At 47.6% G+C, this 26,626-nt stretch overlaps 1 protein-coding gene and 1 long non-coding RNA gene across 2 annotated transcripts in view; both read left to right on the forward strand.

Moving 5' to 3' along the window:
* The window catches only part of LOC115466353 (E3 ubiquitin-protein ligase TRIM39-like), a 399,358-nt gene that overhangs the window by 214,428 nt on the left and 158,304 nt on the right, over window positions 1-26,626 (forward strand). The gene's annotated exons all lie outside the window — the stretch shown is intronic.
* On the forward strand, window positions 1,172-25,769 carry LOC115466355. The gene is made up of 4 exons (XR_003941537.1): window positions 1,172-1,232; window positions 1,359-1,462; window positions 2,501-2,608; window positions 25,661-25,769. It is a non-coding gene; the product is annotated as an uncharacterized LOC115466355 (long non-coding RNA).

Below are 26,626 nucleotides of genomic sequence, written 5' to 3' on the forward strand. Positions count from 1 at the left end.
CCTGTAAAAAAAATAAAAATTTAGCACCCCAATCATTTTGGAAAGTTGGCTCCTATGTCTACAAGTACAATATCAGTCCCTCCCTGCCTCATATTATCCAGCATCTCTCCCCCTCCCAAATCTAACACATCTGTCCCTCCTGTTGACCAAAATCTCTCTCTCCTCTCTCTGCCCATGGTCCGGCATCTCTCTTTCCCTCTCCCTCCTCTCTAGTCTACCAGCAGTTGATGTCTTGGGATGATGGCAGCAATTCAGTTGCTGCCTACTGCTAGCCCTGGAGTCTTCACTCTCTGCATCTTGCATCTAAGGAAACAGGAAGTTACATTGGAGAGGGTGGGAGTCAGGATGCAGCAATCTTTAGACAGCAGGAGAGCAAGGGAAGGTAGATTAGGGAGGAAGGAGGGTGGGAGGAAAGATGCCACACCAGGTTGGGGAGGGATGGAAAGAGAGATGCCCAGGGCCGCCAAGAGGGGGGGGCAGGGGGGACAAAATTCTCCGGGCCCGGGCCTCCATGGGGGACCCGATGCCGCAGTCCTCTCTACCCACCTCCCTCCATCTTCCACCTTCCATCCACCACCAGGCTGGGCCCCCCCTAAATTCAAATCATAGCGCCTCACCTCGACCTCGCTCCGTGTGGAAGAAGCACAGCAGCTGTAGTCTGCAGATCGCCTCCCTTCGGGCCTTCCCTCCCTGTGTCCCGCCCTCGCGCAAGTTATGTCAGATGAGGGCGGGACACAGGGTGGGAAGGCCCGAAGGGAGGCGATCTGCAGACTGCCGCTGCTGCCCTTCTTCCACACGGAGCAAGGTCGAGGTGAGGTGCTATGATTTGAATTCAGGGGGGGCCCGTCTGGTGGTGGACAGAGGGGGGCGGCGATGACGATGACCTTGGGAGGGCAGGGGCGGGGCCCCAGGGCCTGGCCCAGTCTCTCTACGGCCCTGGGTCAGGGAGGTGGAAGGAGAGATGACTGACTGGAAGGGCACACTCTGAGTCAGCTGGGGGATAAATACCTACAGGGCAGCAGGCCGGCCTGAGAGCAGGCTCTTCTGCTGTGGTTGATTCAAATTCTATTTTGCTATTATTTGCCACTCCTTGAAAGCTGCTACCTGAGACTTCTGTGTCAGTTGGTCTGATTATAGAGCCACACCTGCATAAGTTTACAGCAAGGTTAAAGTACAAACCACAAACATTTACTTTCACTTTCAGACAGAGAAGGAAAAGAAGCAGGTTTAAGGTGAAAAAATTTATATTTATACTGTAAAACTTAGGAAAAACACTGTCTGACATCCTTGTATTCATAATGTTTTGTTAATTTGTCCATCTAAATGTTTACTAACATGTTTCCTGTTTTACATTTCAGAACTTCTTGATTATGAAGGAGAGGAGTCGGAGATTCAACATATCTTGTGGGATCTGGACTTCCTGAGACTGCAGAGAGACTATTCTTAGAAGACTGAACACGAGGTAGAATAAACTCCCCAAACACTTCCAATTGTTCTGGTAAACCTCACTACCCTCCCCCGAACTTCTCAGTAGAGTTACAGAAGGGGAGTGAGGGCAGTTTTGCCACTTAGTGATGGAGTGTGTACTGAGTATGGGATATGAGACCATGTGCAGGGTGAAGAGATGGTCTTCTCTCCAAAGAACCTTCAGAAATATATCGGCAAGATACGTGTACCTGTAGCCCTACAGGGCACCTGCCTCTAAATATAGGATGATGGTGCTGCAGGACTGTGTTATCATTTTCACAAAATTTTTCAAAAGTAAATTTCCATCATCAAATCTAACATAAACCTCATTTTATAAAACCAGGTGTGCCCAGAGCAAAGCATTTGACCACACCATTCTGGTACTGAAGATATATGGTTGGATTTCAGTTATAGGCATCTATAAGCAAAAGTGTAGGGGGGGGGGGGGGAATGGTCCCTCCTGGAATCACTAGAAATGGTGTCTTCCCCTCCTGCATTACCCTTGCCTGGATCCTCCCTTCTCTTATGTGCCCTCTTACATCCACCGCTGTACTTTATTTAGCCCCACAGCTGGAACATTGCTTCTTCTCTAAGTAATTATCAGCGTGGACTCTTCCAGCACTTGTGCACTAACAAGCCCTGAAATGCCCCACCTTTTCTGGCACAAGCTTCCTGTCACTATGAAAACCTATGTAAGGCAGAGGGCATCACAAGGTCTGTCAATGCACAACTGCTGAAAGGCCCCATGCTTCAGACTTACAGAAGAAGTATTGCTGCACCTGTGGGGTGATCTCAGGCACAGGCCTAGATCAAGACTGGCAATTGCAGCAGCTCTCCCATTCGTTCTCTATAAGACTATATCAGTAAACCCTGCTCTATTCCAGGATTGAGATACCCCCCACACACACACATACATGCACACACAATTGGGGATGTCATGCTGGTACATTCTGTCCCTGAGCCTCAACTGCTCTTGATATCAGTGTAGCTTAATTTCACTGTATTGTTGGTAATATGATTGTATTATTTTCAGAGGTCCTAGAGATGGATTTTCATGTAACTTCTTGGAGAAGAGCTCTCTTTTCGCATTGTGGCTTTATCCTTCTGTTGACTTGTCTTCTCTTCCAGACTGTAAATGCAGGTGAGAGTCACTCCAACATTTTCTGGGTTTTTGATATCAGGAAAATTTAAGAAAGTATTTTCTGGTGCAAAACAGTGGCTTCTTTTCACATATGACTTTTTGGTATATGTGTGCTTCTCTGAATAGTGCAGAAGTAGAATGTATGTTCAGTCACTCACACCTGCTGTTTCTTGGAGGTACATTTTGTGGGAAAATAACCCTCTGTAATCTGAACATGTCCCAGGATACAACCTTGGAATTTGAGGAGAGCACACATAATTTTAACTGAGTTGAGGTTGGATAATTTTCCTTATTTAAGTGGGTACAGAGGCTTTGAAAATCAGTTGCCCACTTTTTAAATATGGGTATATTGTGCAGACCCCCTCTCTGTTATCCTCTGCACACAACTGAGTCATGGAGTTAAGAAAAAGAAAATAAACCTGTTATTTCTAATAGTAAAAACAAAATTGTATATGAAGTGATAAAATATATGAGTGAATTCCTCCAAAAAGGCAGTAAATAAATCCTAGTGGAGGAGTAGCCTAGTGGTTAGTGCAGTGGACTTTGATCCTGGGGAACTCAGTTTGATTCACACTGCAGCTCCTTGTGACTCTGGGCAAGCCACTTAACCCTCTGTTGCCCCTGGTACAAAATAAGTACTTGAATATGTAAACCGCTTTGAATGTAGTTGCAAAACACCACAGAAAGTCGGTATATCAAGTCCCAATTCCATTTCCCCTAATAATACATAAATAAAAATGTGAGTTCTTTCAGACTTTCCCTTCTACATCTACAGGATGAAGCAAAAAACAGTAACCCTCTAAAATTTGTTGCTGTTTTCTCAGCAACCACTTGGAATTTCAGTGTGAAATTTTACAGCTTGATTTGCTGTTACTATTTACATTTATGTGCTGTGCTGAGTGGAATGAGATTATCTTTAAACATGGTGAAGCTACATACTTTTTAGCAAGACCACGTGAAGGGGCAAAATCAAAAAGGGGTGCCCAAGTTTTCCTGAGGACATCCTCGCAGGACATCCCGGCGAAGGGGCGGGGAAACCCGTATTATCGAAACAAGATGGGTGTCCATCTTTCATTTCGATAATACGGGTGGGGATGCCCAAATCTTGACATTAGGTCGTCCCTAGAGATGGTTGTCCTTAGAGTTGGTTGCTTCTGATTTTTGGCGATAATGGAAACTGAGTACGCCCATCTCAGGGACAACCAAATGCAAGCCCTTTGGTCGTGGGAGGAGCCAGCATTCGTAGTGCACTGGTCCCCCTGACATGCCAGGACACCAACCAGTCACCCTAGGGGGCACTGCAGTGAACTTCAGAAAAAGCTCCCAGGTACATAGCTCCCTTACCTTGTGTGCTGAGCTCCCCAAAACCCACTACCCCTAACTATACACCACTACCATAGCTCTAAGGGGTGAAGGGGGGCACCTAGATGAGGGTACAGTGGGTTTATGGTGGGTTTTGAAGGGCTCACATTTACCACCACAAGTGTAACAGATAGGGGGGTATGGACTTGGGTCCGCCTGCCTGAAGTGCACTGCAGTACCCACTAAAACTGCTCTAGGGACCTGCATACTGCTGTCATGGAGCTGGATATGATATTTGAAGATGGCATAGAGGCTGGCAAAAAATATTTTTTAAATTTTTTTGGGAGGATGGGAGGGGGTTAATGACCACTGGGGGAGTAAGGGGAGGTCATCCCCGATTCCCTCTGGTGGTCATCTGGTCCATTCGGCCATCTTTTTGAGGCTTGGTCGTAAGAAAAAAAGAACCAGGTGAAGTCGACCAAGTGTTCGTCAGGGACACCCTTTTTTTTCCATTATTGGTCGAGGACACCCATGTGTTAGGCACGTCCAAGACCTGCCTTCGCTATGCCTCCGACACGCCCCTGGGAACTTTAGTCGTCCCCGTGACGGAAAGCAGTTGGGGACGCCCAAAATCGGTTTTTCATTATACCAATTTGGGAGACCCTGTGAGAAGGACGCCCATCTTGCGATTTGTGTCGAAAGATGGGTGTCCTTCTCTTTCGAAAATAAGCCTGCTAGCGATTTTCACATGTTCAAAAACGTTTGCACTGTAAAACTACCATTATTTGAAAAAAAGAAAATGGGGAACTAGCTTACTGTTAATGATATCACATTGATGTAGACTTTTGTAAATAATTTGAATTTGAGTGATTTGTATTTGATAATACGATGACTTACAGATAATTTCTTTAAAAGATTAATGGCAATCATGGGCAGAAGCGTAGCCAGGTTGACGGTGCAGGGGGAAGGAGAGCGGGCTTCCGCCGGCACACATTTTTAGTGCTGCACAACAAAAAAAAATAGGCGCTGGTGCCAGAAGAACTCCGTTTGGGGGAGCACCCACTCCCCTGGTAGCTACGCCACTGATCATGGGCTGGGTGTCGGCAGATGATCTTGGGCAGCCTGCCTCAGGGACCAATCAACAAGGCTGTTAAGAACTTCCTAAAGCGTGTAGATACTTTGAGCATTCACAGGACTCCTTTTACTAATAGATTTAGCGCACGCTAAATGCAAAGAAGCCCAGCGAAAGGACCCTAAACTCTTTAGTCTTTCCTCTTAGGATATTGTTTCCTCCCTTTTATCATTTTGGTCACCCTTTTCTGTACATTTTCTAATCCCACTATATCTATCTTGACATGTAGCAATCAGAATTGCATGCAATAGTCGAGGTGTAACCACACCATGGAGCGATGGAGAGGTATTATAAATTGTTTACTTATTAATAATTAAAATAAATAAATAAAGATTAAAGCAGATAATAAGCTAACATAAATAACAAATATAAAATACCTTCCAAAATACAAAAAAATCCATCAAAGAATATATACATCGATCATGTGCTTTCCCTGCCTAGATGCCATGTTTTGTTTAAATCATTTTTATGAGTATATAAACATGCAAACAATAGATCAGGCAACAAATTGAAGATATAATTCATCCCCAGCACCCCTCTTCCCCCCATGCTCCCCCATAGGTAACCATACAATCAGTGCGTGGAACATGGCACAGTGCTCCATAGTAGCATAGTCAATGACAGCAGATAAATACTACTACTACCTGTATGGTTCATCCAGTCTGCCCAACAAGATAAACTCCATCAATATGGTATGTGATACTTCATATGTATACCTGGTCTTGATTTGTCCTTGCCATTTTCAGGGTATAGACCATAGAACTGTGCCCAGCACTGTCCTTGTTCTCCAACTACTGAAGCAGAATTTGTCCAGCCATGATCAGAGCACAGACCGTAAAAGTTTGCCCAGTACTAGCTTTGCTTCCCAATTACTGGTGTTGCTTCCTAATCTCCGCTAAGCTTCTTTGGATCCATTCCTTCTAAACAGGATTCCTTTGTGTTTATCCACGCATTCTTGAATTCCATTGCAGTTCTTATCTCCATCACTTCCCACGGGAGGGCATTCCAAGTATGTACCACCCTCTCCATTAAAAAATATTTCCGGACATTATTCCTGAGTCTGCCCCCTTTCAACCTCAATTCATGTCCTCTAGTTCTAGTGCTTTGCAGTCTCTGGAAAAGGTTTGTTTGCGGATTAATACCTTTCAAATATCTGAATGTCTCCTTTCCACCAGGGTATACATGTTCAGGTCCGTAAGTCTCTCCTCGTAAGTCTTGCAATGTATATTCCATACCATTTTCGTCATTTTTCTTTGAACCACTTCAAATCTTTTTATATCCTTAGTAAGATATGGCCTCCAAAACTGAACACAATACTCCAAGTGGGGCCTCACGAATGATTTGTAGAGGGGCATCAACACCCCTCTCTCTGTAGGCTGGCATCCTTCTGGCGATGACCACCGCCTTATCGCACTGTTTCACAACCATCATTCCAAGGTCCCTCTCCTGAGCCAATCTTACCAATCTCTTCCCTCCTACCTGGTATCTGTTTTGGATTTCTGCGCCTCAAGTGCATCACTACTACTACTATTAAACATTTCTATAGCATTACTAGATTTACACAGCGCTGTACAAATGAACATGAAAAAAACAGTCCCTGCTCAACAGAGCTTACAATCTAAATTGGACAGACGAACAGACAGCTAGGCATTAAATTTTAACTACAGTTCACACAAGATATCTTGTTATATAATTAGAGTGTGTGAATAGATATCTACTCACTCAGAGTATTACCATGTGTATTAAAGATTAGTTGGATTTTCAAATTAAATTTTAACTGCCAGACCCTTGACCATTCTTCTAACATTTGGAGATCCCTTCTCATGGTTTCTACTCCATCCACTCTATTGGCTATCTTCGTGTTATCTAAAAAAAGTCAAACTTTTTCTTCAAATCCTTCAGTAATGTTGCGCAAAAATATATTAAATGGAATTGGCCCCAGCACCAACCCCTGAGACACTCTACTACTCACCTTCTTTTCATCGGAGCAGATTCCATTTACCACCACCTGTCAGTCAACCAGTTTCCAATCCAGTTCACTACTTTGGATCCTAAGTTTAGCTCTCTTAGCTTAATCATGAGTCTTCTGTGAGGGACCATATCAACGGCTTTGCTGAAATCCAAGTAAATTACATCTAGAGCGCATCCTTCATCCAATTCTTTGGCCACCCAGTCGAAGAAGTCAATATTATTATTAACATTTGTATAGCACTACCAGACGCATGCAGCGCTGAACACCTGACACAGAGAGACAGTCCCTGCTCTAAAGAGCTTACAATCTAAAAATGGCAGAATTTTCCATTGGTGAAGCCATGTTCTCGGATCCTGTAACCTGTTGGCTTTCATGAAGTTAAGTATCCTTTCCTTCAACAGTGACTCCATTATTTTTTCCTACCATTGACTTGAAGCTTACCAACCTGTAGTTTCCCACTTTTTCCGTCTCTGCTTTTGTGAAGAGGAACCACATCAGCTCATCTCCAGTCCCAAGGAACTGCTCCCGTCTCTAAAGATCTATTAAATAAATCCTTAAGAGGTCCCGCCAGGACTTCTCTGACCTCAATATCCTGGGATGTATCCTATCTGGCCCCATAAATCTGTCCACTTTCAGTTTCTTAAACTGTTTATAAACACTTTCTTTCGTGAATAGTACAATATCCACTCCATTCCCAGATAATTCATCGCCAGACAACTGCAATCCTTCTGCAGGATTTTCTTCCGTGAACACCGATGAGAAGTATTTGTTTATCATTTTTGCTTTATCCTCATCACTCTCCACATAGCCATTCTCAGCATGTTTCAGTCTATTAATTCCATTTCTATCTTTTCTCTTTTCCCCAATATATCTGAAAAAGGTCTTGTCACCTCTATTGACATATTTAGCCATTTTTCTTATACCCCTGCTTTCGGTAGCCATATTTCCCTCTTCGCTTCTTTGAGTTTAATCCAAAAATCTTGTCTGTGATCCTTTTGTTGCATTCTTCTGTATTTCTTGCCCCTTATTTTTTCAGCCACTTGTTTGGATAACCATATAGGCTTCCTTTTCTCTTGTTTTTTGTTTACTTTCCTTGTGTACAGATCAGTTGCCATATTTATAGCAGTTTTCAGCTTCGACCACTGCACTTCCACTTTACCCACGCCCACCCATGCCATCAATTTCTTCTTTAGGTATTCCTCCATTTTACCAAAATCAGTACGTCTGAAATCCAGTACTTTGAGTTTTGTACATCTGCATTTATATCAAACCATATCATATGATGATCACTATTAAATAGGTGGGCATCCACATAGGCACTGGAAACCCTTCTTTCATTTGTGAGCACTAGATCCAGCATCAACCCTTCTCTTGTGGGTTCCGTCACCATTTGTCTGAGCAAGGCACTTTGACAGGCATCCATAATCTCTCTACTTCTTTCCGATTCTGATGACAGGATGTTCCATTCTACATCAGGCAAGTTGAAATCTCCTAACACAGCGCTGCGTATGTCTAGTAGCGCAATAGAAATAAGTAGTAGTAGTAGCACCTCCTCTTTCATACCAAGCTTTTGAATATCTTCTATCAGATCCTTGTCCAGCTTTTTCATTTGTGCCAGAGGTCTGTAGATAACATCCATGTGGCTACAGGTTCCATCTTCACTTTCCAGGACATTCCATGTAGCTTCTTCCTTTCCACAGGTTTCCCTCATTTCAGCCGCTCTGATATAGTTTTTCACATACAGCTCCACTCCTCCACCTCATTGTCCATTCAAAGCCACTTTGGCCCTAGCATCATATTGAATAGAAAGATACACCCGATAGAAGGTAAGTGGCTCACATCTGTAGTTAGAACATAAATATAGCCATACTGGGTGAGACCAATGGTCCATCTAGCCCAGTATCCTGTTTCCAACAGTGGCCAAGCCAGGTTACAAATACCTGGAAGAAATCCAAATAGTGGCAACATTCCATGCTACCAATCCCAGGGCAACTAGTAGCTTCCCCATGTCTGTCTCAATAGAAGACTATGGACTTTTCCTCCAGGAACTTGTCCAAATCTTTTTTAAACCCAGATACGCTAACTGTTGTTACTACATCCTCCGGCAAAAAGTTCCAGAGCTTAACTTTTTTATTGAGGGGGAAAAATATTTCCTCCTATTTGTTTTAAAAATATTTCCATGTAACTTGTAAACGGGCCCGCTGCTCTAGTATGGGGGAGGAAGCTGCCTCCCATGAATAGCCAGAACTTCACAAAACTGCCACCAGGAAATACTTCAAAACATTCCTTTATTTTCCAGATTCATAAACAAAACTTCACTCCAGTCCAGAGTAGAGACTTGCTTCTCAGGCAGGGCTGTTCTGCCTTGCTTAGTACATCAGCCAATTACACAAAGACTTTGCCCCCTTCCCTGAGGGGAATGCAATAGTCCTTTGGAAATCCCTGCTTTTTTGTCCAGTCAGTAGCAAACAAATAGTACTTGTCCCACAAGCAGGATTTCCCCTCAAGACAAACACTTAATCACCCAGCAGCCTTTACTTTCAGGAGGTTCAATACTTTTGGGACTTCCTCCCACCCAAGGTATCTCAGCCTGCTTCAGTACTTTAGGGACCTCTCTTGCCCAAGAATTTTCAGCCTGCAACTGCTTCTCTCCTCCTGAACTGAACCCCTCTTCCCACCAGGCAGCCCTCCTTCATAAACAAGCCTTCCAACTTCAGAGGTTCTCAAAATAATCAGGTTTCAAAACAGGTTAGTAATTCCCCCACCATTCATGGTTTCCCCAAAGCAAACAGGTCTCCCAAAAGAAAAACAGGCTTTAAACCAAAATAAATTCCAAAACCATGTAGGTTTCCAAACCTTCAGGGGCTGCCTTCCTCAGCTCTCAAGCTCCCATTCCGTTCTGCTTTCTTCCCCTGCTCAGGCTGATTAATTCCCTCTTCCATCCAATCCTCCTCCTGCTTCTCAGCCCACCCCTCCCTAGTACAGGTGGGCAGCATGATACTGATTGCGGGTCTAGGGGAACTGGCTCCTTCATTCACCCTCCCTCTTGTGGTCAGAGACGGTATATGGCCAGCTTGCCTATCCCCTGGGATCTCACTGCTAGGACTGGAAATGCATTCTGGGATATGTAGTTCATGGTTTTGCTGCTTCACTCTATACCTCGGGGATGTAGCCTTGTCACAAACTTCATATGAGTGTCCCTAGTCTTTGTAATTTTGAAATGAGTAAAAAATCGATTCACTTCTACTCATTCTACACCACTCTGGATTTTGCAACTCTCAATCATATCTGCCCTCATCCTTCTCTTTGCCAAGCTGAAGAGCCCTAACCTCCTTAGCCTTTCCTCATATGAGAGGAGTTCCATCCCCTGTATCATTTTGGTCGCTCTTCTTTGAACCTTTTCTAATTCCACTATATCTTTTTTGAGTTACTGCAACCAGAATTGAACACAATACTCAAGGTGAGGTCGCCATGGAGTGATACAGAGACATGATAGTATTTTCAGTCTTATTTACTATCCCTTTCCTAATAATTCGTAGCATCCTGGGGGTATTTTTGGCCTCTGCCACCACACACTGAACAGAAGATTTCAGTGTATTATCTACAACGACACCTAGATATTTTTCTTGGGTGCTACTACTACTACTATTTAGCATTTCTATAGCACTACAAGGCGTACGCAGCGCTGCACAAACATAGAAGAAAGACAGTCCCTGCTCAAAGAGCTTACAATCTAATAGACAATAAATAAAGTAAGCAAATCAAATCAATTAATGTGTACAGGAAGGAGGAGAGGAGGGTAGGTGGAGGCGAGTGGTTACAAGTGGTTACGAGTCAAAAGCAATGTTAAAGAGGTGGACTTTCAGTCTAGATTTAAAGGTGGCCAAGGATGGGGCAAGACGTAGGGGCTCAGGAAGTTTATTCCAGGCGTAGGGTGCAGCGAGACTGAAGGCGCGAAGTCTGGAGTTGGCAGTAGTGAAGAAGGGAACAGATAAGAAGGATTTATCCATGGAGTGGAGTGCACGGGAAGGGGTGTAGGGAAGGACGAGTGTGGAGAGATACTGGGGAGCAGCAGAGTGAGTACATTTATAGGTTAGAGAAGAAGTTTGAACAGGATGCGAAAACGGATAGGGAGCCAGTGAAGCGACTTGAGGAGAGGGGTAGTAAGAGTAAAGCGACCCTGGCGGAAGACGAGACGGGCAGCAGAGTTTTGAACCAATTGGAGAGGGGAGAGGTGACTAAGTGGGAGGCCAGCAAGAAGCAGATTGCAGTAGTCTAAACGAGAGGTGATAAGGGTGTGGATGAGGGTTTTGGTAGAGTACTCGGAAAGAAAGGGGCGGATTTTACGGATGTTGTAAAGAAAGAAACAACAGGTCTTGGCGATCTGCTGGATATGAGCAGAGAAGGAGAGAGAAGAGTCAAAGATGACCCCAAGGTTTCGAGCTGAGGAGACAGGGAGAATAAGAGAGCCATCAACAGAAATAGAAAATGGGGGGAGTGGGGAGGGGGAGGTGGGTTTGGGGGGAAAAATGAGAAGCTCGGTTTTGGTCATGTTTAATTTCAGGTGGCGTTGAGACATCCAGACAGCAATGTCAGACAAGCACGCTGAAACTTTGGTTTGGATGCAAGGTGAGATATCAGGGGTAGAAAGGTAGATTTGGGAGTCATCAGCATAGAGATGGTAGGAAAAGCCATGGGATGAGAACCAGGAAAGGACAGAGCCCTGGAATCCAAGTGAGGACAGGGTATCGAGGAGTATGCTGTGATCGACAGTGTCAAAAGCAGTGGAAAGATCAAGAAGAATGAGGATGGAATAGAGACCTCTGGATTTAGCCAGTAATAGGTCATTGGAGACTTTAGTAAGCACAGTTTCGGTTGAGTGGAGAGGGCGAAAACCAGATTGTAGTGGGTCAAGAATAGCATGTGAGAAGAGAAAATCAAGGCAGCGGTGGTGAACAGCACGCTCAAGCAATTTGGAGAGAAAAGGGAGGAGGGAGATGGGTCGGTAATTAGAGGGACAAGTAGGGTTGAGTGAAGGCTTCTTAAGGAGAGGTGTGACCACAGCATGTTTAAAGGCAGTAGGGACAGTTGCAGTGGAAAGTGAGAGGTTGAGAATGTGACAGATAAAAGGAATAAGAGCAGGTGAGATGGCATTAAGAAGGTGGGTGGGAATGGGATCAGAGGAACAGGTGGTACATTTTGAGGAAGAAAGGAGAGGTGTAGTTTCCTCTATAGTAACTTCAGGAAAGGAGGAAAAGGAATGAGGGGAAGGAGAGAGAGGGGAACAGACTAGTGGAGGGAGAGGTGGCGAGGTAGATAATTCAAGGTTTATCTTTTGAACCTTGTCGTGAAAGAATTCAGCAAGGGTCTGAGGAGATAATGAAGGGGGAGTTGGGGGAGGGGGCACCTTGAGGAGAGAGTTCAATGTGCTGAAGAGAAGTCGAGGGTTAGAGCCAAGAGAGTTGGTCAGTTAGATATAATAATCCTGTTTGGCGCGTAAAAGAGCAGATTGGAAGGAGGTCAGCATGAACTTAAAGTGTAAGAAATCAGCAAGGGCCCGAGATTTCCGCCAGAGGCGTTCGGCGGAGCGGGTACAGGAACGTAGGTAGCGGATATTAGAAGTCAGCCAAGGTTGGGGGTTTTTTTTATTTTTTTTATTTATTAAGTTTTAACATATTTACAAGCATAATATCTTGCAACAGGAAAAATCGGATAAACAGAAAAAGAATATTTTTAAAGGAAAATATAATTATTACAAGGTTGGGGTTTTGTACGCCTTATAGGGTGGGTCATCAAAGGTGCAAGAGCGTCTAAGGCAGAGGATAGAGTATTGTTGTAAGAAGAAATAGCCTCGTTGACAGACGTGGATGGTGCCACAGTAGAGAGGAGGTTTGAAACATGGGAGGATAGAGATGAAGGGTCAATATCGTGAAGATTCCTAGATAAATTAGATAAGATAGGACGGGGCTGGGAGGGAGGAGATTTAAGTGTGAAAGTTATAAGATGGTGATCAGAGAGGGGAATATCAGAGGGAAGGAAACTAGAGGGTGAACAGTTGGAGGAGAAGATGAGATCAAGACAGTGACCATTTTGATGAGTGGGGGAGGTGGAGCATAGTTGGAGATTAAAGGAGGATGTTAAAGCGAGTAACTTGGAAATATAAGAGTTGGAAGGATCATTAGCAGGAATATTAAAGTCACCAAGGATGAGAGAGGGGGAGGAAGGATCATGGAAGAATGCAAGCCAGGCATCAAAGTCACTGAGAAAGGATGAAAGGGACTTATCAGGGGGACGATAAATGACCGCTATTCGAAGAGGCAGAGGAGAGAAAAGGCGGATAGAGTGGACTTCAAAGGAGGAAAAACAGTGAGATTGAGGTGGAAGAAGGGGTTGAAATCTGGAGGAGGGAGAGTGAAGTAGTCCCACACCGCCCCCGCGACCAGCAGGGCGAGGAGTATGTGAAAAAGATAACCGCCATGGCAGAGGGCTGCGACTGAAGCAGAGTCATCAGGGCAGAGCCAGGTGCTAACTCCCAAGGTGGACCCTAGCATCATGTAACTATGATTCAGATTATTCTTTCCAATGTACATCACTTTGCATTTGTAAATTTCATCTGCTATTTCGATGCCCAGTCTTCCAATTTCCTAAGGTTTTCCTACAATTTTTCACAATCTGCATGTGTTTTAACAACCTATAATAGTTTTCTGTCATTTGCAAATTTAATCACCTCATTTGTCATTCCGATTTCCATATAATTTATAAATATGTTGAATAGCACCGGTCCCAGTACTGATCCCTTTGGCACTCCAACTATTCACTCTCCTCCATTAAGAGAAATTACTTCTGTTTTCTGTCCAATAAGCAATTCCAAATCCACACTAGAACATTGCCACCTATTCCATGACTCTAATTTTCTCAGGAGTCTCTCATGAGGAACTTTGTCAAAATCTTTCTGAAAATCTTCCAAAAGACTCTGAACATTCATGGAATACAAGTCAGAGAGATCAGATAGCAGATTCACCCCCTGATATTTTAGAACCTGCTCCTCCCAAGTCAATGTCCCCACCCAAGAAGATCCAAGATTTTCCCTGTATGGCATCCATCCCAGGGGCAGCCCTAGTCTTAAGAGATTTGCTTGGTTCCTGAAATTACTTTGCTTGCAGGGGTCGTGATACCCTGGTGTGATCTAAGCCCTGAGACATTTCTCCCAAAGTTTGCTCAACATCAGCATAGAGGGTTTCAAAGTGTGTGCGAAATATATCTGTGATTTTATTGCTATGCATGATTAGCATACCTGAAGCATTCTTCAAGGCATGTTCTGCTCGAGATCCACCCCAGCATTTAATTACTCTCGCCAAGTGCCTACCCGCCCGATTCCCATATTTGTAAAATTTATATTTCTGGTAGATCAAACTACAGGTGGTTTGCTCATGGATTTAGAGAGTTCAATGATATCTGGGTAGATCCTAGGGTGTCTTTGGTCTCCCAAGATTTCGTTCATATATAAGCCCATTTCACTTGTCACAACTAACCCTCCGAGCAGTGGTGTGCTGGTAAATGTTTAACAACAGGCTCTCTCCCCGGTCCCCCTCTGCGCCCCCCCCCCAAATTGCAGAGCTGGCTATAGCCGGGGAGAGAGCCTGGTGGGGGGGGGGGGGGGGGGGGGGGGGGCGGCAGTGCATTACGCCAGGAAAAAAAATTAAATGAACCCAGGTTCCAATCTAATTCATGTTTAATGTGCGATAAAATGCCATAAATAAGTAAATAAATATAAACTTTTAATGTTGAGCACCTGATTCTCAAAGTGAACATATTCCAAACACTATAATGAAAATAAAATGATTTTATTCTACCTTTATTGTCTGGTGACTTTTTCTGATCATGCTGGCCCAGTATCCAATTCTGCTGCTAACTGTCCTCTTAACTCCATTTCCAGGGCTTCCTTTCCATTTATTTCTTTCCTTTCCTCCTTTCTTCTTCATTTCTGGTCCTCAGCTTCTGCCTATTTTCTTCATCCATGTGCAGTTTTTCTCCTCTCTTCCTTTTCCCTCATCTCATCTCCTTTCTCACTCTTCCCTCCCCTCTATCCATGTCCAGCATTTCTTCTCTCTCCCCTCCTCTCCCCTGCCCGCCATCCACCCATGTCCAGCGACCCTTCTCTCCCCCTGCCCTCCATCCACCCATGTCCAGCGACCCTTCTCTCCCCCTGCCCTGCATGCACCCATACCCAGAGACCCTCCTCTCCCCTGCCCTGCATGCACCCATACCCAGTGACCCTCCTTTCCCCTGCCCTCCATCCACCCATGTCCAGCAGTGACCCTCCTCTCCTCTGCCCTGCATGCACCCATACCCAGTGAACCTCCTCTCCCCTGCCCTGGCCTGCATGCACCCATACCCAGTGACCCTCCTCTCCCCTGCCCTGCATGCACCCATACCCAGTGACCCTCCTTTCCCCTGCCCTCCATCCACCCATATCCAGCAGTGACCCTCCTCTCCCCTGGCCTGCATGCACCCATACCCAGTGACCTTTCTCTCCCCTCCATCCACCCATGCCCAGCGACTCCCTTCTTTCCCCTGCCACCCCCTCCCGAGTTGTTCAGCGAATTCTCCTCCCTCCCTTCAGATCTGGTCCCTCACCGACTCCTTGTCCTTCAAATTCTTCGGGGCAGGCAGTCTTGCCTGCCTGCTGCCAGCGCTGACTCTCCCCCGCTGCCGGATTGTGCTTCAAAATGGCCGCTGAGACTTCAGCAGAAGTCTTGCGAGGCCACCTCTGGAAGTCTCGGCGGCCATTTTTAAAGCGCAAACATGTTGTCGCGTCCCTCACCGAAGCAGCGCCGCTCCCGCCTGGTCCACTCCCGGGAGCAGTAGCGCAGGCCTCTAGAGCTCTTGTTCCGCGCTGCTGGGTGGCCAGTGCTGCCTCCGCTTCTGTTCGCTGGCCATTTCCCTGCCAGACGGGGCTGGGGAAGATGGCGCCAGTGCTCCTGGCAGGCTTCTCTTCTGAGTGCGGAGCCCGGGAATCTGGACCCTGCTTGGCGGTACCGGGTTGGCCGGCTGCAGGGCAACTCCACTTTCGCCCGCCGCCGGACCTATCACGAAGCCTCTTCCCCAATGACGCTATCCTGGGGGTCCTGTGTCTTCGTGCGTCTACCAGCTGATTCTTAGTTCCCTGATGGGGAGGGCTATATAAGGAGCATCGTTCCTCACTGGCATTGCTTCAGCTTCTACTTTGTAGCAAGGATAGCTTCCAAGTGTGTTTCCTGACTTCGTTCCTGCCTGACCTGACTTGACCTTTGCTGGTATCCTGACTCTGCTTGCCTGCTGCCTGCCCTGATCTCTGCTCGTATCCTGACTCTGCTTTGCCTGCTGCCTGCCCTGACCTCTGCTGGTATCCTGACTCTGCTTTGCCTGCTGCCTGCCCTGATCTCTGCTAGTATCCTGACTCTGCTTTGCCTGCTGCCTGCCCTGACCTCTGCTGGTATTCTGACTCTGCTTACCTGCTGCCAGCCCTGACCTCTGCTGGTATCTTGACTGTGCCTTGCCGGCCGCTTGCCCAGTCCTCCAAGCCTCCGCGCCATCTGTGGCCCACAGTCCGCCAACCCCGTGGTTCCGGAAGTCCTGTTGGCCGCCAGCACCTGGGGGCTCAACTCCCGGGGAAAGGTGGTCGCCGCAGGTGAAAACTAGGGGTTGTTCGGCTGTCCTTTGGAGGGCCGGGGTCTACCGCTGACTCCAGCGCTCCACCGGGGACCCAAGGGCTCACGAGATCTGACCGTACAGACCAAAACGGGACAGTAAGCTGAAGCCATGAGCTCGCCGAAGCAGCCCGAGATGATGAATCTGGCGCAGGTACTTCAGCAGCAACAAGAACAGTTAAATAATCTGTCAGGGGTGCTTCGAGATGACTGCTCCCAGCTGGCGACGTTTCAAGCCCAACGCCAGCCTGCCCCCACAGCCCCTAGGCCTGCGGAAGCCTTTTCAGGACCCCAGTTCCCCGAGCCTGCCCGGTTCGATGGCACCCCTGCGAGTTGCCGGGGGTTCTTAAATCAATGTCTCATGTACTTTGATATGCAACCCTGGGCCTTTCCCTCGGAGAGGGTGAAGGTTGCATATATTATCTCATTATTCACAGGCCCTGCCTTGGCATGGGCATCGCCTCTGTGTGAACAAGGAGATCCTCTCCTCTCCGATTTGGGAGAGTTTCTTCGCCAGTTCCGCCTGGTATTTGATGTTCCAGGGAGGCCATCCTCTACCACGGCCAAATTGCTGTGGATTCAGCAAGGGGATGGGTCTGTGGGAACTTATGTAGTCCGGTTTCGAACCCTGGCCACCGAGGTTCGTTGGAACCAGCAAGCCCTGTCTGCAATCTTCTGGCAGGGTCTACAGGGGCGGATCAAGGACGAACTTGCGGGATGAGATCTTCCGGCCTCATTGGACGCCTTGATCGCCCTATGCATCCGTGTGGATACCCGCTTCCAGGAAAGAGCCCGGGAGCGGGCCGCGCAGCGGACGCCTCCAAGATCCGGCTTCTGGGCCAGGAGAACCCCATCCCCGAGGCCGGCTATCATCACCCGGGCAAGAGCCTCTGAGGAACCCATGGTAATCGGGCAGCAACAGCTGACTGAGGTGGAGAGGGCCTGCCGGCGACGCGATAAGTTATGCCTGTATTGCGGAGAGGCCGGGCACTTCATCCAGACCTGCTCCACTTGGCCGGGAAACGCTGGCACCAAGGCCCTGTGAGGGGGATGGTCTTGGGTCACTCCGCGCCCCTCCCTGATAATCTGATCACCGTTCCAGTTACCCTCCGGTGGCAGGATGTTGTTGTGCACACTAGGGCCTTGTTGGACTCCGGAGCGGGGGGAAATTTTATTAGTGCCGAACTCCTTAAGCAGTTGGGACAGCTGATGGGGCCGTGCCAACCTGCCCTACGGGTAACGTCTATCCAAGGCACGGTCCTTCCGCAGCTCATCACTCAGATCACGCCACCATTATTCATCTACTGATTTTACCTCAGTCCATTCACCCACTCGTCCTAGGACTCCCCTGGTTGCGACTTCACTCTCCCATCATCGACTGGGTGCACGGGACGATTAGTAGCTGGGGTGATCGCTGATCTACGGCTTGCCTGAAAATGCCGACCCCCGTCGCCTAGTCCTTATGACCCTCCTCAGGGCTCCTCAGCCATGTAAAGCCGCATTACCTCAGGAATACCAGGACTTTCCTGATGTGTTCAACCCAGTGGAAGCAGATACCCTGCCTCCTCATCGGCCTTTTGATTGTGCCATCAACTTGCTCACTGACAAGATGCCCCCTAGAGGCAGACTGTACACACTGTCCCGGGAGGAGAGCCTACATTCAGGAGAACCTACAGAAGGGGTTCATTTGGCCGTCCTCATCTCCCACCGGAGCGGGATTCTTCTTTGTAGGCAAGAAGGACGGTTCTCTCAGGCCATGTATTGACTACTGAGGTCTGAACGCAATCACAGTGAAGAATCGGTACCCCCTTTCCACTGATCCCTGAACTCTTTGATAGACTCCAGGGGGCCAGAATCTTCACCAAGCTAGACCTGCAGGGAGCATACAATTTGATCCGCATCCGCCAGGGGGACGAGTGGAAAACCGTGTTTAACACGCACGAGGGGCATTTCGAGTATTTGGTGATGCCTTTCGGAATGTGTAATGCCCTCGCGGTTTTCCAAGATTTCATTAACTTTGTGTTCCAGGACCTGTTATACTCATCAGTGATTGTCTACCTGGATGACATCTTGATTTTCTCCACCTCACCCCAGCAGCACGTGACCCACATCCGTACGGTGCTCCACCGGTTGAGACAACATCGGCTATTAGCCAAACTGAGTAAATGCGCCTTCCATCAGCGGGTTATACCCTTTCTCGGGTACATCATTTCATCAGAGGGGTTTCAGATGGATCCTGATAAACTACAGGCCATCCAGGACTGGCCCGAACCCCCAGGGTCTCAAGACGCTACAGCGATCCCTGGGGTTTGCAAATTATTATCGTCAATTCATCCTGCACTACTCTCAGGTCACCGCGCCCTTGACAGCGCTGACCAGGAAAGGCGCCTATGCCCGAAATTGGCCAGCCGAAGCTCATGAGGCTTTTACCACCCTGAAGAGGGCATTTGTCTCAGCTCTCATTCTCCGCAGTCCCGACATCAGCAAACCATTCTTCGTGGAGGTGGATGCTTCCTCGCTGGGGGCAGGGGCCATCTTGTCACAGGTCGCCTCCACCGGTAAGTGACTCCCTTGCTTCTTCTTCTCCAGGAAGTTCACCCCCGCGGAACGGAATTATACGGTGGGGGACCGAGAGCTTCTGGCCTTGAAACTTGCGCTCCAGGAATGGAGGTATTTGCTGGAGGGCGCGGAACACATGTTTACCGTCATCACTGATCACAAAAACATGTTGTACTTGCAGGATGCCAAGAGGTTGAATCCCCACCAAGCCCATTGGTCATTGTTCTTCGCCCAGTTCCATTTCCGGCTGGTGTTCCGTCCAGCAGAGAAGAACATTCAAGCGGATGCTCTCTCCCGGGCTTTTGAAACCCCTGAAGATCCTGAGGAACCCCATCCAATGTTGAATCCCGCCTGTGTGTCTCATATTCCTGCAGTAGCCACCACCTTGAGAACATTTGTACCTCTGCGTGCTCGGCGGCGGGTGGTGCACTGGGGCTATAGAAATGCTAAATAGTAGTAGTAGTCACCCCTTTGCCTTTGCGGGCATTTTGGCTTCCATAAGACTTTGCACCTGATCTCTCGTCAGTTTCAGTGGCCTCGGATGGCCCAGGATGTGTTGCACTTTGTCTCTTCATGTCCCACCTGCGCCCGGGTCAAATCTGCTGCTGGAAGGCCGTGGGGTAAGCTACAACCATTGCCGGTGCCTGCGTATCCTTGGGAGGAGCTCTCGATGGATTTCATCTCAGACCTTCCGCGCTCTCAAGGACATACCGTGATCTGGGTGATGGTAGACCGGTTTTCACGAATGGCACATTTTGTTCCCGTGAAGGCATTACCATCAGCGGCAACCCTGGCTTTCCATTTCATACAACACATCTTCTGTCTCCATGGGCTACCAGTTCGCATTGTTAGTGACCGGGGGTCACAATTCACCTCAAGGTTCTGGAGGGCATTGTGTTCCGCCCTCGGAATAGCTACCCATTTTTCCTCTGCCTACCACCCGCAGACCAACGGAATGGTGGAGAGGATCAATCAAACCCTTAAAGCCTTCACCAATGACCAACAGGACAACTGGTCTCTACTGCTCCCTTGGGCGGAGTTCGCCTACAACAATAGTCTGCACTCCGCCTCTAAGATGTTACCCTTCCTCATAGTGTATGGATGACATCTGTGACTCCCTCTGCTGGTCCCTGCGAATTCCACGATTGCCCAGCTCCAGCATACCCTGGCAGAGATTCAGGAGACCTGGAAGAAGGTCCAGCAGCATCTCCACCAAGCTGCCGCCAGGTACAAGCATTTTGCTGACCAGCAACGCCGCACGGCCACGGTCTTCCAGCCGGATCAGAAGGTATGGCTCAACACGAAGTACTTAAGGCTCCGGTTGCCTTCGTGAAAGTTTGCACTACGGTTCATTGGGCCCTTCACTGTCCAGTCTCGAATAGGCGCTGTTACCTATCGCCTGCACCTGCCAAGGACCCTATGGGTTCATAGTGCTTTCCATGTCTCGTTGTTAAAGCCATTTCTGAGGACCAAGTGGCATCCCCCGGAGAGAGGACGGGACATCCCGGAGTCAAAACCCGACCCGGAGTATGAGGTAGAGGAGATTGTGGATTCCAAGTGGCAGAGGGGGAGGCTATTCTACCTGTTGTCTTGGAAACATTTCGGTCCTGAGGACAATTCGTGGGAACCAGCTACCAACATACATGCTCCAGAGTTGGTACAAGAATTCCACTCCCGGCATCCTTCGAAGCCCAGATCGAGGAGAAGAGGGGGGCTTCCGGGGAGGATACTGTCGCGTCCCACACTGGAGCAGCGCCACTCCCGCCTGGTCCGCTCCAGGGAGCAGTAGTGCGGGCTTCTGGAGCTCTCGTTCTGCGCCACTGGGTGGCCGGTGCTGCCTCCGCTTCTGTTCACTGGCCATTTCCCTGCCAGACGAGGCTGGGGAAGATGGCGCCAGTACTGCTGGCAGGCTTCTCTTCCAAGTGCGGAGCCCAGGAATCTGGACCATACCTGGCGGTACCGGGTTGGCCGGCTGCAGCGCGACTCCACCTTTGCCCGCCGGCGGACTTATCCTGAAGCCTCTTCCCCGATGACGCTATCCTGGGGTCCCGCTTCTTCGTGCGTCTACCAGTTGATTCTTAGTTCCCTGATGGGGAGGGCTATTTAAGGAGCAGTGTTCCTCACTGACATTGCTTCAGCTTCTACTTTATAGAGAGGATAGCTTCCGAGTGTGTTTCCTGACTTCGTTCCTGCCTGACCTGACTTGACCTCTGCTAGTATCCTGACTCTGCTTGCCTGCAGCCTGCCCTGACCTCTACTGGAATCCTGACTCTGCTTTGCCTGCTGCCTGCCCTGATCTCTGCTGGTATCCTGACTCTGCTTTGCCTGCTGCCTGCCCTGACCTCTGCTGGTATCCTGACTCTGCTTTGCCTGCTGCCTGCCCTGATCTCTGTTGGTATCCTGACTCTGCTTACCTGCCGCCAGCCCTGACCTCTGCTGGTATCTTGACTCTGCCTTGCCGGCCGCTTGCCCAGTCCTCCAAGCCTCCGCATCATCTGCGGCCCACAGTCCGCCAATCCCGTGGTTCCAGAAGTCCTGTTGGCCACCAGCACCTGGGGGCTCAACTCCCGGGGAATGGTGGTCGCCGCAGGTGAAGACTAGGGGTTGTTCGGCTGTCCTTCGGAGGGCCGGGGTCTACTGCTGACTCCAGCGCTCCACCGGGGACCCAAGGGTTCACGAGATCCAACCGTACAGACCAAAACGGGACACATGTCGACAGTGGCGTAGGAAGGGGGGGCGGTGGAGCGGTCCGCCCCGGGTGCACGCTGCTGGGGGGTGTCGGCGCCTCGCTGGTTCCTTGCTCTCTCTGCCCCGGAACAGGTTACTTCCTGTTCCGGGGCAGAAAGAGCAAGGAACCAGCGAGGCGCCGACACCCCCCAGCGGCGTGCACTCGGTGGATTGGCCCTCCCGCCCGCCTCTCACCTTCTTCCAGGTATGTTCTCGCGGGCGGGGGGGGGGGGGGGTTGTGCTACGGAGGGGGGAGGGTGGGTCGCGCTGCACCCCGGGGGGGTGCGCAGCGGCGACCCACCCCGGGTGTCAGCTGCTCTCGCGACGCCATTGCATGTCGAGCGCATTCAACATGGTAAATCACAATATATTATTAAAACTCCTTGGCCACTTTGGGATTGTTGGAAATGTACTTAATTGGATCAAGGGTTTTCTAACCTCCAGAAGGCCCCACCTGGAGTATTGTGTTCAGTTTTGGAGGCCGTACCTTGCGAAGGATGTTAAAAAAATGGAAGCGGTGCAAAGAAAAGCTACGAGAATGGTATGGGATTTGCGTTCCAAGACATATGAAGAGAGACTTGCCGACCTGAACATGTATACCCTGGAGGAAAGGAGGAACAGGGGTGATATGATACAGACATTCAAATATTTGAAAGGTATTAATCCGCAAACGAATCTTTTCCGGAGATGGGAAGGCAGTAGAATGAGAGGACATGAAATGAGATTGAAGGGGGGCAGACTCAGGAAAGATGTCAGGAAGTATTTTTTCACAGAGAGGGTGGTGGATGCTTGGAATGCCCTCCCGAGGGAGGTGGTGGAGATGAAAACGGTAACGGAATTCAAACATGCGTGGGATATACATAAAGGAATCCTGTGCAGAAGGAATAGATCCTCAGAAGCTTAGCCAAAATTGGGTGGAGGAGCAGGTGGGGGGAAGAGGGGTTGGTGGTTGGGAGGCGAGGATAGTGGATGGCAGACTTATACGGTCTGTACCAGAGCCGGTGATGGGAGGCGGGTCTGGTGGTTGGGAGGCGGGGAATACTGCTGGGCAGACTTATACGGTCTGTGCCCTGAAAAAGGCAGGTACAAATCAAGGTAAGGTACAAATCAAGGGCAGACATATATGGTCTGTGCCCTGAAAAAGGCAGGTACAAATCAAGGGCAGACTTATACGGTCTGTGATGGAGATGGGAGGCGGGACTGGTGGTTGGGAGGCGGGGAATACTGCTGGGCAGACTTATTTGGTCTGTGCCCTGAAAAAGACAGGTACAAATCAAGGTAAGATATACACATGTGAGTTTATCTTGTTGGGCAGACTGGATGGACCGTGCGGGTCTTTTTCTGCCGTCATATACTATGTTACTATGTATACCAAGTAAAATCAAACTCAAACATATCACCACCATGGAAAGCAGCCTGCGGAGTACCTCAAGGATTACCATTATCACCAATACTCTTTAACATAATGATGATCCCTATCCAATTGAGGCCTCAACCCGTTCATATATGCAGATGACGTTACAATCTACATTCACTTCAGACATGACAACAGAAATAACCAATGAAATCAATGATGGCCTGAACATCTTGGACTCCAGGGCAAACTCATTCCAACTGAAACTGAACACTGAAAAAACACACTACCTCATCCTCTCATCTCAATATAACAAATACAAACCCACAACCATAAACACCCCAGGACAAACCCTCCCTATCTCAGAGAGCCTAAAAATACTCTGAGTCACAATCGACTGCAACCTTACCCTCGAGAGCCAAGTAAACTCTGTAATAAAGAAAATGTTCTATTCAATGTGGAAACTTAAACGATTAAAACATTTCTTCCCGAGAGAAATTTTCCGAAACCTAGTACAATCAATGGTCCTAAGCCATACAGATTACTGCAATGGAATCTATGCGGGATGCAAAGAACAACTCACAAAAAAACTCCACACCGCCCAAAACACAGCAGCCAGGCTGATATTTGGTAAAACACGATTCGACAGTGCTAACCTCTCCGAGGAAAGCTGCATTGGCTCCCAATCAAAGAAAGAATCATCTTCAAAATCTGCACTTTGGTCCACAAAATTATCTACGGAGTAGTCCCAGGATATATGACAGACCTCATAGATCTACCAACCAGAAACAGATTCGGATCAGCACGATCATACCTAAACCTACATTACCCAAATTGCAAAGGACTTAAGTACAAAACAACTTACGAATCCTGCTTCTCCTACATAAGCACACAACTATGGGAGGAGTGGCCTAGTGGTTAGGGTGGTGGACTCTGGTCCTGGGGAACTGAGGAACTGAATTCGATTCCCACTTCAGGCACAGCTCCTTGTGACTCTGGGCAAGTCACTTAACCCTCCATTGCCCCAGGTACAAATAAGTACCTATATATGTAAGCCGCATTGAGCCTGCCATGAGTGGGAAAGCGCAGGGTACAAATGTAACTAAAAAAAACTATGGAATGGACTTCCAAAAGCTGTGAAAACAATCCATGACCATCTAAACTTCAGGAAATCATTAAAAACCAACCTCTTCAAAAAGACTTACCCCACCGATCCACCGTAAATCCCCACACCCAGCAACACATCCTAACCAATGATAGTACTGGACAATATACAATCTTCACTACCTTCAATCCTCATGGTGCTTAATACACACCTACCTCTTTCGACCACAATATCACCTGTATTTGTTATCAACTGAATTGGCAAACGCCATTACGGTACTATATAAGCCTCATTGAGCCTGCAAATAGGTGGGAAAATGTGGGGTACAAATGTAACAAATAAATAAAAAAATACTGGATATGTACTCTTATCTCATCTTTATGTTCATATGCATTTATCCACTCCTACCCTAGTTCAGATAACATTTAATTATCTCTCTGACCTCATGTGCAACTTTCTTTAAATGTCACCTTATTTTCTAACTCCTCTTACTCTCTTACCTATCTATATGTTCCATTTTTGCTTTTACCCAACGCTGTCTATTAAAATGTTGTATTACATATTGTGTTTACATTGTAAGTAGTATACAATAAAATCAAACAAAATACTGAAAAGCAAAATATAATATGTAGCCAATACTGCTTAATTTGCCCTGAACATTAACCCAAGAAATTGTCTATAACAAATATATTTAAAAAAAAAAAAGGAAACCTCAACAGCCAGGGACACCTACAATCCTGTGTGAATCTGCAGGATGGTATCCAGAGCCTGAAGTGACCTGGAAACAAGAAGTTGGATAGAATCTGACACCAACATCTGAAACAGAATTACAAAGGCAGAATGGTCTGTTCAACGTCAAAACTTCCCTACTTATGAGAACAAATCAGTATGGCAAGATTACCTGTCATATTGGAAACACTGTAATGAAGCAAGAGAGAGAATCAGTGGTTTCTATAGCAGGTCAGTCACAGTCACAAAAATAAGCTTCAGCAAAGTGCTCATATAATTGAGACCTAATTTAAATCATGAAACTTCAAGCACCTCCTAGAATCAGATCCAGAGAAGGTTGTTACCATCTCTTCCCTCTCTCCTAGGTGAACATTTCTTTATTTGGTTCCTCTGGTATATTTCAATATTCAGATTAGGAATTCTCAAATATTGATTATGATTTTTCTATTTAAAATTCATGTCACCTGGTTTCATTTCTTTCAGACATATTTATCCAGCCTGTCGTCTGTTGGATGATCTGTCTCGCCATTCTTCCAATCCTTGTTTCACTGGTTGTGATTATTTGCTGCTGCAGGAAAGAAAGACATAAGAATGGTAAAGTCTCTCCCCCATCTGTCCCTCCATTCCCAAATTCTAGCACTGTGTCAGGAGATTTACAGGAGGAGAGAGGAGAGAACAGTTGCCACGTATAAGAGGCTTGGCCCCAACCGCCAGTTTACCCTCCCTGCTCCACTTGCTCTCCTGCCCAAGTCTGTGGCAGCAACACTAAGTAGCAACCACCAGCTTCTTTTCCCTTCCATTCCCTGCCGCTGTCTGCTGACTAGGTGAGCGTAAATGAAATGAATCCATGTGGAGGGTCAGAGCCCTGGGTGCACCTGTGTCTCCTTCCTCCTCATATTCCCTCTTTTTGATGCAACTGTTTCAGGAAGGGAGGAGGAGAGAGATTGGCAGCAGCATGCAAAGGGCTCTGGCCCCGCACATGGATTTTTTTGTTTGCTGTTACCTGGCAGTTCCTATTTGGTGTTGCTGCCATAGATTTAGGCAGGCAGCAGCCCAGAGGAGGTGTGAACAAGTAAGTCATGCAGTTGGGGAGAAGGAGAAAAAGATGGAGCAATCGTGGGGTAATTTGGAAGAGGGAGAGAAAGAGATGGAGTGATCATGGTGTAAGGAGATGAGAGACTGATCAATGCTGCATAGTGAGGGATGGGGGAAAGAGAGAGACGGGACTATTGAAGGGGGATAGATAGGCAATGCTGGATGGATGGGCGGAGAAAAAAATGGGGCAATAGTGGATGCTGGAGGATGAGACATAGAAGAGTGATGTTATTTAGGGAAGAAAGAGAAAGAAGCAGTGGGCACTGAGAGGGACAGAGGGACAATTTTGAGTTGGAGGAAGAAAGAGAGAGGCAATGGTACATGGTAGAGGATGAGAGAAACAGAGGTGCAATG

This window comes from Microcaecilia unicolor, chromosome 3, assembly GCF_901765095.1.
Source record: "Microcaecilia unicolor chromosome 3, aMicUni1.1, whole genome shotgun sequence".
Classification (NCBI taxonomy): domain Eukaryota; kingdom Metazoa; phylum Chordata; class Amphibia; order Gymnophiona; family Siphonopidae; genus Microcaecilia; species Microcaecilia unicolor.